The sequence below is a fragment of the Pogoniulus pusillus genome, chromosome 29 (assembly GCF_015220805.1).
Source record: "Pogoniulus pusillus isolate bPogPus1 chromosome 29, bPogPus1.pri, whole genome shotgun sequence".
NCBI lineage: Eukaryota > Metazoa > Chordata > Aves > Piciformes > Lybiidae > Pogoniulus > Pogoniulus pusillus.
Window position 1 is genome coordinate 515,396 of NC_087292.1, and position 13,664 is coordinate 529,059.

General features: G+C 51.4%; 1 protein-coding gene across 4 annotated transcripts in view; it reads left to right on the forward strand.

Moving 5' to 3' along the window:
• The first annotated feature begins 12,355 nt into the window (after nt 1-12,355).
• Nucleotides 12,356-13,664, forward strand: part of RALGAPB (Ral GTPase activating protein non-catalytic subunit beta) — an 81,262-nt gene continuing 79,953 nt past the window's right edge. For all 4 annotated transcript variants that reach the window (XM_064168035.1, XM_064168036.1, XM_064168037.1 and 1 more), the window contains exon 1: nt 12,356-12,495. The gene's annotated coding sequence lies outside the window, so the exon portion shown is untranslated. The remainder of the gene's footprint in view (nt 12,496-13,664) is intronic.

Here is a 13,664-nt window from a genome sequence, read left to right on the forward strand (position 1 = left end):
ATCTGTTAAAGGATACCATTCCTCCATCATCTGAATGGGTGCATGTTTCTGCCATCAGGAACAGATGCCCACCTTCTGCAAGGCAATTCCAGCCCAGGAGGAGACAAATTCCACCCAGACATCAGCAATCACCTGCGTCACTGTGGATACTTCTGCGTGACACATACAGGGAGAACATGAACCAATGGGATGGTAAACCTACTTCAGCTCTTTCAAAGAGAGTCAGGGAACTGCAGAGTGGCAGAAACAGAGGCAGCTGTGCCAGAAAAGTAGCTGTCACTTCTTCAGCTCCCCAGAGCAACTGCAATGATTCCAACAGTTGCAATTTCTCTCACAACACCACCAATCACTGTGTACACCCCACATGCCATGTTCAGCATTAGGGGTGCCCTGCCTCCAGCCAGGAGGAGGAAAGGGATAGTGGAGAGAACCGAATCTATTGGAATGTATTCATTAGGTGGCCTGGCAGTTCAAAAGCTTGGCAGTACAGGGCTGCAGTTGACACAGGAGCTCAGTGTACTTTATTGCCATCCAATTGCAAAGGGACAGAGTCCATATCTATTTTTGGAATCACTGGTGGATCTCAAGAGTTAACTAAGTTACAGGCTGAGATCAGTTTAACTGGTAAAGAGTGGAAGAAACATACTACTGTAACTGGTCCTGATGCACCTTGCATTCTGGGAATTGACTTTTTGAGACAAGGTTGTTTCAAAGATCCTAAGGGTCATAAATGGGCTTTTGGAATAGCATCTGTAGAGACTGAGGATGGTAAATTGAAATTGTCCATTAGACCTGAACTTTCTGATGAATCTGCAGTTGTGGGACATCATGACATAGAGGATCTGGAAGTGCCAATTGCTACTCAAACTGTGCACCACAGGCAGTACAGAACTAACCGTGACTCTTTGTTGCCCATTCATCAGCTGATTCATCAACTGGAGAGTCAGGCTGTCATGGAGAAAGCTCATTCACCTTTCACCAGTGCCATCTGGCCTGTGTGTAAGCCTAATTGAGACTGGAGACTGACAGTTGATTTTGTTCCCTCAGTGAGGTGACTCCATCCATGAGTGCAGCTGTGCCAGACATGCTGGAACTCCAGTACGAGCTAGAATCGAAGGAGGCTAAATGGTATGCAACCATAGACATTGCTAATGCTTTCTTCTGTATTCCCATAGCAAAGGAGTGCAGGCCTCAGTTTGCATTCGCCTGGAGAGGAATCCAGTATCAGTTCAACCGTTTGCCTCAGGGGTGGAAACACAGCTCAACCATCTGTCACTCAGTCATCCACAATGCACTGGAGAAAGGTAAAGCTCCAGAGCACATCCAATTCATCGACGACATCATTGTGTGGGGCCAAACTGCTGAGGAAGTCTTCGAGAAAGGTAACAAAATCATTGACATTGTGTTGCAAGCAGTTTTGCCATTAAGAGACACAAGGTCAAAGGACCTGCCAGAGAAATTCAGTTTCTGGGAGTGCGGTGACAGGATGGTCGCCGTCACATTCCTCAGGATGTGATCAACAAAGTCTCTACCATGGCAGTTCCCACCAGTAAGAAGGACACACTTTCTTTCCTTGGTGTGGTGGGATTTTGGAGACTACACATTCCTGGTTTCAGTCAGATTGTCAAACCTCTGCACGATGTGACTCGTAAGAGAAACAATTTCGAGTGGGGACCTGACCAACAAGCAGCCTTTGATCAGATCAAGCGAGAAGTAGTCCATGCAGTGGGCTTGGGACCTGTGCGATCTGGTCCAGACATTAAAAACATTCTGTACACGGCTGCCAGTGACAATGTCCAACTTGGAGCCTTTGGCAGAGAGCTCCAAATGAGACACGTGGTCGTCCACTTGGTTTCTGGGGACATGCCTACAGAGGTTCAGAGACAAATTACACCCCAACAGAGAAAGAGGTATTAGCAGCTTATGAAGGGGTGAAAGCAGCTTCTGAAGTGATTGGAACTGAGTCACAATTGCTTTTAGCTCCTAGACTGCCAGTTCTCAACTGGATGTTCAAAGGCAAAGATTCATCACCACATCATGCCACAGATGCAACCTGGTCTAAATGGATGGCTTTGATAACCCAACGAGCACGAATGGGTAATCTTGATCGACCTGGTCTGGTGGAGGTGATCACCAACTGGCCGGAAGGCACAGACTGTTCCAAACCTCCAGAGGAGAAAATAACTCGTGCTGAGGAAGCTCCTCCCTATGGTGATCTCTCTGATCAGGAAAAGAACTATGCTTTGTTCACAGATGGTTCCTGTCGTCTTGTTGGGAACAAGCGAAGATGGAAGTCAGCAGTCTGGAGTCCAACCAGGAGAGTTACGGAAGCGAGAGATGGAGAAGGAGAATCCAGTCAGTTCGCTGAGGTAAAAGCTGTCCAACTTGTTCTTGATGTGGCTGAACGTGAGAATTGGCCTATCCTTTACCTCTACACCGACTCATTGCTGGTAGCCAATGCTCTATGGGGTTGGCTGAAGGACTGGAAGAAGCATGGTTGGCAGAGGAAAGGAAAGCCTATTTGGTGTGCTGATCTATGGCAGGACATTGATGCACAACTGGAGAGAACTCCAGTGAAGGTGCGGCACGTAGATGCACACAGGCCTAAGAGCAGAGCCACTGAGGAACACCAACACAACCAGCAGGCAGACCAAGCTGCTAAGATTGCTCAAGTTGATGCCAACTCTGATCTTGACATTGACCTTGATTGGAAACACCGAGGTGAACTGTTCCTAGCTCGGTGGGCCCATGACTCATCTGGACATCAAGGCAGAGATGGAACATACCGATGGGCTCGCGATAGGTCAATTGACTTGTCCATGGATGCTATCACCCAAGTAATTCATGACTGTGACATCTGTGCTGCTATTAAGCAGGCTAAGCGAATCAAGCCCTTATGGTATGGTGAGAGATGGTCAAAGTACAAGTATGGTGAAGCCTGGCAGATTGACTACATCACTTTACCTTGATCTTGTTCTGGCAAGCAGTATGTGCTGACGATGGTAGAGGCCAGCACCGGATGATTGGAAACCTATCCAGTTCCACATGCTACTGCACCTAACACCATTCTTGGCTTGGAGAGACAGATCATGTGGAGACATGGAACTCCAGAGAGAATCGAGTCAGACAATGGCACTCATTTCAAGAACAATCTAGTGAAAACCTGGACCAAAGAGCACAGCATTGAGTGGATCTACCACATACCCTGCTGTGCTCAAGCTGCAGGGAAGATTGAACGCTGCAACGGTTTGCTGAAAACCACAAACTGGGGCAAACATTTAGCACAAGCTACCTGGTTGGCGAATAGTAGAGGTTCAGTAAACAGAGCAGGACCTGCACAATCAGACTTGGTCCAAACAGTAGATGGTGATAAAGTTCCTGTTGTACATGAAAAGAATCTGCTAGGGAAAACTGTTTGGGTATTTTCTCCTTTGGGCAAAGGGAAACCTGTCCGAGGGGTGGGGTCTGCTGAAGGTCCTGGTCACACCTACTGGGTAATGCAGGAGAATGGTGAAATCCAGTGTGTGCCACAGAGAAATCTAACCTTATCTGAGAGAGTCTAAATTCAGAGAGTATAATACAGGCTGTTAGAAGTTTTCTGTTCTAGGTACCATTGGTGTCCAACACTGAAAGAATCTATGAGAGAATCTACAGTACATGAGCATGAACCCAACGGCACCTGGGAGTCCCTGTTCTTGTCTCACCTGTGAGGAGACAAACTGTTCTGAGCTTTTGAATCACCTACATCTGAGATAGCTGGAATGAAGTGTGAACTGAACTTATAATATTCATTAGTGTAAATATTGGTTTAGATTAGATCAGATAATTCTCAGTGATACTCTGAGTGAAGTAGACAGGGGTGGATTGTGCTAGTTTGAAGCAGGGTAGAATGTTTTGGTGAGAAGAACTAGATCATAGGCTGTGAAAGCAGAACAGTGGTGATGTCTACTCCCCTCAGAATCTTGCTGAAGAAGAAACAAAAACATTAGATAACACTCTCACCATTTTGTCTCACCCTACCTTGGGCTTCTGAGTGAGCTGCATCTCCCTAACCTCACCTTCCATTCACCTTTGCTTTTTAACCTCTTGGCTGAACCTCTGTTCTTCTTTAGGACTGGGGTAAGGTTGAGAGGGGCAGGGGGAATGTGCAGGGGTGGTTGAGAGCCCCTCCTGGGGACTCAGGTTTCTGGGAGGGGAGTTGTGTTTCTGTATTACCTTTTACTTTGTATATTTCTGTCTATGACTGTATATACTGTAAATAGCTGCTTGTATATTGTGCTAGCTGTAAATAAATAGCTTCATTTATATTCCCAGAGCTGGCTGAGACTAGTCTGGGTGATTTCTAAGTGTGGGGGGCGGGGTACACCCAAACCATCACAACAGGACATTAGTTAATACACAGGGTATCAATACACAGGGTATCAATACATAGGGTATCAGTCAATACACAGGGTATCAATACACAGGGTATCAGTTAATACACAGGGTATCAGTACACAGGGTATCAATACACAGGATATCAGTTAATACACAGGTGTGATGGTTTGGGCTCTTCCCCGCCCCCCCCCCCACTTTGTATTTGCCCCAGCTAACTCAGACGGCCTCTGGAAATATAAATGAAGCTATTTATTATACAGCAGCAAATATACAGGCAGCTATTTACAATATATACAATTATATACAGAAATATACAAAGAATAAACAATACAGAAGCACAACTCCCCTCCCAGAAACCTCAGTCCCCAGGAGGGGCTCTCAAACCACCCCAACACCTTCCCCGGCCCCCCTCAACCTTACCCCAGTTCTCAGGAAGAAGAGAGGTGCAGCCAAGAGGTTAGGGAGCAAGGTTAGTGGGTGCAAGGTTAATGAGATGTGACTAGGTCTGAAGGCAAAGGCAGAAGTGAAAGACAAAATGGAGAATGTTTAGTTCTTCTTCCCAGAGTTCTCAGCGTGACTGTGAGCGAAGGAGACAATTGTTTTTCATTTCACTGCCCATTATCTAGTTCTTTTACCAAAACATTCTAGCTTGCTTCAAACTAGCACAATCCACCCGTCTACTTCGCTCAGAGTATCGCTGAGAATTATCCAATCTCATCTAAACCAATATTTACACTAAAACAATATATACAAGTTCAGTTCACACTTCAATCAGATGTAGGTGATTCAAAAGCTCAGAACAGGGACTCCCAGGTGACGTTGGGTTCGTGCTCACGTACTGTAGATTTCTCTCAGTGTTGGACAGCGATGTTACCTAGAACAGAAAACTCCTAACAATTCGTAGTAGACACTCTGAATTTAGACTCTCTCAGCTAAGGTTAGATTTCTCTGTGGCACACACTGGATTTCATCATTCTCCTGCATCACCCAATAGGTGTGACCAGGACCTTCAGCAGAAACCACTCCTCGGACAGGTTTCCCTTCACCCAAAGGTGAAAATACCCAAACAGTTTTCCCTAACAGATTCTTTTCATGTACAACAGGAACTTTATCACCATCTACTGTTTGGACCAAGTCTGATTGTGCAGGTCCTGCTCTATTTACTGAACCTCTACTATTTACCAACCAGGTAGCTTGTGCTAAATGTTTGTCCCATTTTTTTCACAAGATTGTTCTTGAAATGAGTGCCATTGTCTGACTCGATTCTCTCTGGAGTTCCATGTCTCCACATGATCTGTCTCTCCAAGCCAACAATGGTGTTAGGTGCAGTAGCATGTGGAACTGGATAGGTTTCCAATCATCCAGTGCTGGCTTCTACCATTGTTAGCACATACTGTTTGCCAGAACGAGATCGAGGTAAAGTGATGTAGTCAATCTGCCAGGCTTCACCATACTTGTACTTTGACCATCTCTCACCATACCATAAGGGCTTGATTCGCTTAGCCTGCTTAATAGCAGCACAGATGTCACAGTCATGGATTACTTGGGTGATAGCATCCATGGACAAGTCAATTGACCTATCGCAAGCCCATCGGTATGTTCCATCTCTGCCTTGATGTCCAGATGAGTCATGGGCCCACCGAGCTAGGAACAGTTCACCTCGGTGTTTTCAATCAAGGTCAATGTCAAGATCAGAGTTGGCATCAACTTGAACAATCTTAGCAGCTTGGTCTGCCTGCTGGTTGTGTTGGTGTTCCTCAGTGGCTCTGCTCTTAGGCATGTGTGCGTCTACGTGCCGCACCTTCACTGGAGTTCTCTCCAGTTGTGCATCAATGTCCTGCCATAGATCAGCACACCAAATAGGCTTTCCTTTCCTCTGCCAACCATGCTTCTTCCAGTCCTTCAGCCAACCCCATAGAGCATTGGCTACCAGCAATGAGTCGGTGTAGAGGTAAAGGATAGACCAATTCTCACGTTCAGCCACATCAAGAGCAAGTTGGACAGCTTTTACCTCAGCGAACTGACTGGATTCTCCTTCTCCATCTCTCGCTTCCGTAACTCTCCTGGTTGGACTCCACACTGCTGACTTCCATCTTCGCTTGTTCCCAACAAGATGACAGGAACCATCTGTGAACAAAGCATAGTTCTTTTCCTGATCAGAGAGATCACCATAGGGAGGAGCTTCCTCAGCACGAGTTATTTTCTCCTCGGGAGGTTTGGTACAGTCTGTGCCTTCCGGCCAGTTGGTGATCACCTCCACCAGACCAGGTCGATCAAGATTACCCATTCGTGCTCGTTGGGTTATCAAAGCCATCCATTTAGACCAGGTTGCATCTGTGGCATGATGTGGTGATGAACCTTTGCCTTTGAACATCCAGTTGAGAACTGGCAGTCTAGGAGCTAAAAGCAATTGTGACTCAGTTCCAATTGTTTTTCATTTCACTGCCCATTATCTAGTTCTTTTACCAAAACATTCTAGCTTGCTTCAAACTAGCACAGCAGGGTATCAGTTGATACACAGAGTAACAATACACAGGATATCAGTTAATACACAGGGTATCAGTCAATACACAGGGTATCAGTCAATACACAGTGTATCAATACACAGGGTATCAGTCAATACACAGGGTATCAGTCAATACACAGGGTATCAATACACAGGATATCAGCCAATACACAGGGTATCAATACACAGGGTATCAGTCAATACACAGTGTATCAATACACAGGGTATCAGTCAATACACAGTGTATCAATACACAGGGTATCAATACACAGGATATCAGCCAATACACAGGGTATCACTCCACAGGGTATCAGTCAATACACCAACATACAGGACAAGGCAACAGGCACAAACCTGAACACAGAAAGCTCCATCTAATCATGAAGAGGAACTGTACTGTGAGGGTGGCAGAGCACTGGAATGGGCTGCCCAGAGAGGTTGTGGAGTTTCTTCCTCTGGAGTCATTCAAAGCCTCCCTGGATGCTGTTCAGCCTGCTCTGGTGACCCTGCTTTGCCCAGAAGATCTCCAGAGGTCCCTCATGACCCCTGACATCCTGTGATTGACTGTGCCAGTGGTGGAAGCACAGCTCTACCCCTTGTCACGGACAGACCCAGATTGTACATCTGCTGTACACTGATGACACCATCTCTGGGGGCACAGGGGAAGAAGGCTTGATACCACCTTTGCTCCAGACCTTGCTGAAGGGACTTCTAGTTGAAACCATAGGAGTCCAACAATGAATACCCTGCCCAGGACTGGAGGGAGTGTCCCTGACTCTGGCTGGAGGTGTGAAAGGATGCCTGGGTTTACTGCACTGTGTGGATTCAATGGTCTGTTACTCTGGATCCCTGGAGTATAGGGCACAAGGTATCCCCTAATGCCATCAGGGTACAAGGGGACACGTGTGATCATGTTTATCTGCGCAGTGACTGGCTGTGTGCTGGCCCCAGCTTGCAGGGAAGCAGCTGAATGTCCATGGAAACAGTGCAAAAACTCCTGTTCTGCTCTGCTTACACAGCTTCGGCTTCACCTCTGCAAAGGGACAGAATTCCCCTGTAAGTATTTCTGGGGGAGTCCAGGAGCTGACTGAAGCAGAAGCTGGAAAGTCTGTGTGGCAGAAGCACTGTGTTGTGACTGTCCCTTGCACTGCTGCCTTGCATGCCCAGAACCACTGCACATAGTGTGACCCCAGCTGAGCTTGCCCTTGCCTGACCCACTTTTTTTGGTACAGGTAGGACAAAATGACAACTGTTTCTTCTAGCTCCCTGAGAAGCTCAGCTAGGTCAGAGTCCACCTGGAGTACTGCATCCAGATCTGAAGCTCTCAGCACAGGAAGGCTGTGGTCCTGATGTGGTCTGGCTGTGGGTCAACCATAGAATCATAGAATCAACCAGGTTGGAAGAGACCTCCAAGATCATCCAGTCCAACCTATCATCCAGCCCTATCCAGCCAACCAGACCATGGCACTAAGTGCCTCATCCAGGCTTCTCTTGAACACCCCCAGGGATGGCGACTCCACCACCTCCCTGGGCAGCCCATTCCAGTGCCAATCACTCTCTCTGCGAAGAACTTCCTCCTAACATCCAGCCTAGACCTGCCCTGGCACAGCTTGAGACTGTGTCCCCTTGTTCTCTTGGTGGTTGCCTGGGAGAAGAGACCAACCCCACCTGGCTACAACCTCCCTTCAGGTAGTTGCAGACAGCAATGAGGTCAGCCCTGAGCCTCCTCTTCTCCAGCTCCCTCAGCCTCTCCTCATAGGGTTTCTGTTCCAGGCCCCTCCCCAGCCTTGTTGCCTTTCTCCAAACACCTTCCAGCACCTCAACATCTCTCTTGAATTGAGGGGCCCAGAACTGGACACAGTACTCAAGGTGTGGCCTGAGCAGTGCTGAGCACAGGGGCAGAATAACCTCCCTTGTCCTGCTGCCCACACTGCTCCTGAGCCAGCCCAGGATGCCATTGGCTCTGCTGCCCACCTGGGCACACTGCTGGCTCATCTTCAGCTACTATCTATCAGTACCCCCAGGTCCCTTCCTTCCTGGCTGCTCTCCAACCATTCTGTCCCCAGTCTGCAGTGCTGCTTGGGGTTGTTATGGCCAAAGTGCAGAACCCTGCACTTGGCCTTGTTCAATCTTATCCCATTGGCCTCTGCCCACCCATCCAGGTCCCTCTGCAGGGCTCTCCTACCCTCCAACAGCTCCACACTGCTCCTAGCTTAGTGTCATCTGCAAACTTACTGATGCTGGACTCAATTCCCTCGTCCAGATCATCAATAAAGATATTGAACAGGACTGGGCCCAGCACTGACCCCTGGGGAACACCACTGATGCCAGCTGCCAACTGGATGTGGCACCATTCACCACCACTCTCTGGGCTCTGCCATCCAGCCAGTTCTTGACCCAGCACAAAGTGGATCTGTCCAAACCATGAACTGCCAGCTGTGCCAGGAGCTTGTTGTGGCAGACAGTGTCAAAGGCTTTGCTGAAGTCCAGGTAGACTCCATCCACAGCCTGCCCCACACTCACCAGGCAGGAACCTGAGCATAAAATGAGATCAGGTTGGTGAGATAGGACCTGCCCTTCCTAAACCTATGCTGGCTGGGCCTGATCCCTTGGCCATGCTGTAGGTGCTGTGTGATAGCACTCAAGATGATCTGTTCCATGTCCTTGCCTGGCACTGAGGTCAGGCTGACAGCTCTTTAGTTTTCTGGCTCCTCCTTACGACCCTTCTTGTGGATGGGATCACATTGGCAGCTTCCAGTCTCTGGAGACCTCTGTAGTGAGCCAGGACTGCTGATAAATGATGGAGAGTGGCTTGGCCAGCTCAGCTGCCAGCTCTCTCAGCACCCTAGGATGGACTTGTGAGGATCCAAGTATCTCAGCAGGTCCCTTACTTCTTCCTTATGGATTACAGGGGGACTGTACTGGTCCCTGACTCCATTTGCCACTCCAGGAGTCCAGTTGTCCTGGAGGCCACCTGTCCCACTATTGAAGATTGAGGCAAAGAAGATGTTAAGCACCTCTGCCTTTTCCTCATCGTCGCTATATTCCCCTCTCTATCTAATAAGGACTGGAGGTTGTCCTTGGCCCTTCTCTTGCCATTGAACTTTTCCTGGGACACCCCCCCTCTTTTCCAAAGGTGATGCACTCTCTTTTTAATCTTTAATTCCTTCAGCAGCTCCCTGCCCATCCAGTCTGGCTGCCTCCCTCGTCGGCTCCTCTGCCGGCTCAATGGCACGGCTGCTCCTCTGCCTTCAGGAGTTCTTTCTTGAAGCAGCTCCAACCTTCCTGGACCCCTTTGTTTCTAAGGGCTCTTTCCCAAGGAACTTTCTGAGTTAGTTCCTTAATTAGGCTGAAGTCTGCCCTTCAGAAGTCCAGTGTGGAGGTTCTGTTGATGCCCCTCCTGGTTTCCCCATATATTGAAAACTCAATAATTTCGTGGTCACTGGACCCCAGGCAGCCTCCAACCACCACATCCCCTACCAGCCCCTCTCTGTTTGTGAGCAGCAGGTCAAGCAGAGCTGCCCCTCTGGTAGGCTCTCGTAACAGCTGGGATAAGAAGTTGTCTTCCACACGCTCTAGAAACCTTCTAGACTGCCTCTTCTCTGCAGTATTTAAGTCCCAGCAGATGTCTGGTAGGTTAAAGTTGCCCACAAGAACGAGGACAGGTGATCTTGATGCAGCCTCCAGTTGTTTAAAGAGTAATAAATCAACCTCTTCTTCCTGGTTGGGTGGTCTATAAGATTCCAACCACTCCAGAAGAGGCCACAAAACTGCTCAGGGGATTGGAGCAGCTCTGCTACAAGGACAGGCTGAGGGAGCTGGGGGTGTGAAGCCTGGAGAAGAGAAGGCTCCAAGGAGGCATAATAGTGGTCTGCCAGTACCTGAGGGTGCTATAAGAAGGCTGCACCCAAAGGGCTGCAGGGACAGGACGAGGGCAATGGCTGCAAACCAGAGCAGAGCAAATGGAGATTGGATGTGAGGAACAAGTTCTGCCCCAGGAGGCTGCTGCAGCACTGCAACAGGTTGCCCAGGGAGGTGCTTGAGGCCCAGCCCTGGAGATGTTGAAGGTGAGACTGGACAGGGCTGTGGGCAACCCGCTCTAGTGGAGGATGTCCCTGCTGAGTGCAGGGGCTTGGACTGAGTGAGCTTGGCAGGTCCCTTCCACCTCAACCTATTCTATGATCCTGTGATTCAATGAATGCTGCCCATGGCTGTGTGTGGAGCCAGCCAGGCACACCTGAGCTCTGCTCTGCAATGCATTCCATGCCAGGGTCCTGCCACCAACACCAAACGAGAAGCTCAGGGACTGTTCATCCTGTGAGCAGCACCAAGCTCTCCCGTGGCATGTGCAGCTCGCACAGGCCTGTGCCCTGTGGGTCAGTATGTGTGAGAGTCACTTGCCCCTCAGTGCCCAGCAGCCTGCTGTCAGGATCAATGTGGGATGTGCTGGAAACAGTCCTGCTGTGGCTTGGCTTTGGAGGAGGAGCCCTTAACTCTTTTTGTCCATAAATACAGGTAAAATTATCGTGGAACAAATCACCCTGAGTGCCACACTCACCACTTACAGGATAATCTGGCGATCAGGTCCAGCCAGCATGGGTCAGTCCTGCTGCCAGGGCTGGTCCTGCTTAACACACCTGATCTGCTTCCATGCTAAGGCTACCTGTCAGCGGACGAGGGACAGGCTGTGGATGTTCTCTGCCTGCGCTCCCACAAAGGCCAGAGAACATGGCAGGCAAGGTAAAGGCGACGTGCATCTGTGGGGCCACACGGCAGGAGCGATGCTGCCGCAGCCGCGCCCACCGCCGGGGCAGAACCCTGTGCCCTTCGCACCCTCCTGGCGGTCTTGTCACGCCAAACAGTGCCTGGCTGTGGGGCGCAGGTGCTGCCCCCTGCAGTGCCCGGCGCTGCCTGAGCTCCTGGCTGTGGTTGGGCGCTTTCAGAGCCCGCAGAAAGCTTTAACGAACGCCAAGAGACAGGGTCGGGAATAAAGCAACCTGGGATGGGAGGCACTGGCCACGGCCCTCAGGAAGGGCACACGGCGCTGCTGCTGCTCCATGCTTTCACCTCCCCGGTAGCAGGCCCTAGCGGCAGCTGAAGCGGCGTCAAGCAGCAGCAGAGCCTGCGGGCAAGCAGGGACGCCAAAGGATGGGGTTGAGAGCCAGCCGGGACGCCGGTGAACCGCACAGACGCTCCCTGGAGCTCGCCGGTGGAAGAGGCGCTGGGTGCCGGGGAGCACACCCTGCCCGTTTTCGTCTCCCCGCTCGCAAGGGTCTCACCGCGGCGGCCCAGCCCAGCCCCGGCCCAGCCCAGCCCAGCCCCGGCCCAGCCCAGCTCAGCCCCGGAGCCGCCGGCAGGGCAGGCCGCGCACGCGCACAGGCTTCCCGCGGTCGGCTCGGCGCGAGCGGCGGCGGCGCCGCGGGGGGGCCGCGCGCGTGCGCCTTGCGCTGTGCGGCGCTGCCGGAAGCGGCCGCGGGAGCGGGGCCGAGCGGGCGGCGCGGAGCGGCGGCTGCGCTGTGTCGCTCCGGCTGCTGCGGGCACCATGGAGCCGGCGGCCTGAGAGCGCAGAGACCGGCCCTGCCCCGACATGCCCGCCGGGCCCTTCGGCGCAGGTGAGGCGGCCCGGGCCCTCTCGCGGCGGCGCTGCCCGCCCCCGGCCCGCTCCTGCTGCCGGCGAGGCCTGTGGCAGCCGGGGCACCGCCCGGGAACCTCGGCCGCACTGCCCTTTGCGGTGCCTGCGGCGGAGCCGGGCCCGCGGGCGCGGCCGAGACGGGCGGCGGGCGCACTTGCCCCGGGAGGGTGCCAGGCGGTGTGGGACAGCGGCTGGCGGCTCGGCCAGTGCCGCGGAGCAGCGTCAGGGCGGACGGGAGAGGGCCTCGCGGGACCTCCTCGAACCGGTTCGCGGCCCTCCTGGGCCTGTGCCCTGGCCTCGGCCCCACGGACTGGTTTGGAGCCGCGCTTCGGGTCCACGAAGCAAGCGTGAGGTGTGACCCGCAGTCGGTGCGGGTCCCGCGAGCAGGAGCCGCCGTGAGCGGGGGCGAAAGTTTTTGTCGCTCTTTCCCTGCGGACTGTGACAAATAGTCCGGCGGTGCTTTGTGGCCTTGGCTGCAAGCCGCTCGGGCTTTGCCGCGATTGTGCTTTCCGTGCTCATATTTGATCTCAGTCGCTCTCCAGGGCCTGTGGGCGGTAGGTGGATTGCTTTTGGGAAACGACGAATGTCAGCAAAAGAAGATCAGAGCTTGTTTCTCTGGTCAAGGGGACCATCGGCTTCAGGAAAGCTTCAGTTTGTAGAGATGCACAAGGAGCTGGACTGAGGAAGAAATGCAAATGTGAGAAAAGCCCTCAAGTATAAGTCATTGTCTGTCAGGGTCAAGGGAATGCACTGTTTATGTGGCTTTTGACACAAGTGAGGGGTGTGAAAGCTTAAAGTCTCATGACTGCCTGGAAGATAATTTTCTCAACCCTGCTTTTAAAGAGGAGAATGATGGTGAGGATCAAAGTAGTAGTGATGTCTAAACAATGAAGATGGAAAGCAGAGCCAAGCCATATAGCACTGAGGGATATTTTTGCTTATGGCTCTTTCATCTGGTACTGCAGCCTTTTAGGCAGACACCTCAGTGCTAGGTGCCCTGCATCCTCCTTTGGAATGGCTGGTGGCCAGTGGTGCTCTGGTGGTCTAGGATGGTGATGGGGTCTGGTGGTCTAGGATGGTGATGAGGTCTCTGAGGTCAGCGAGCAGCAAGTCCTGGGGCAGTGAGAACACCTTGTGTTTGAGCCCCAT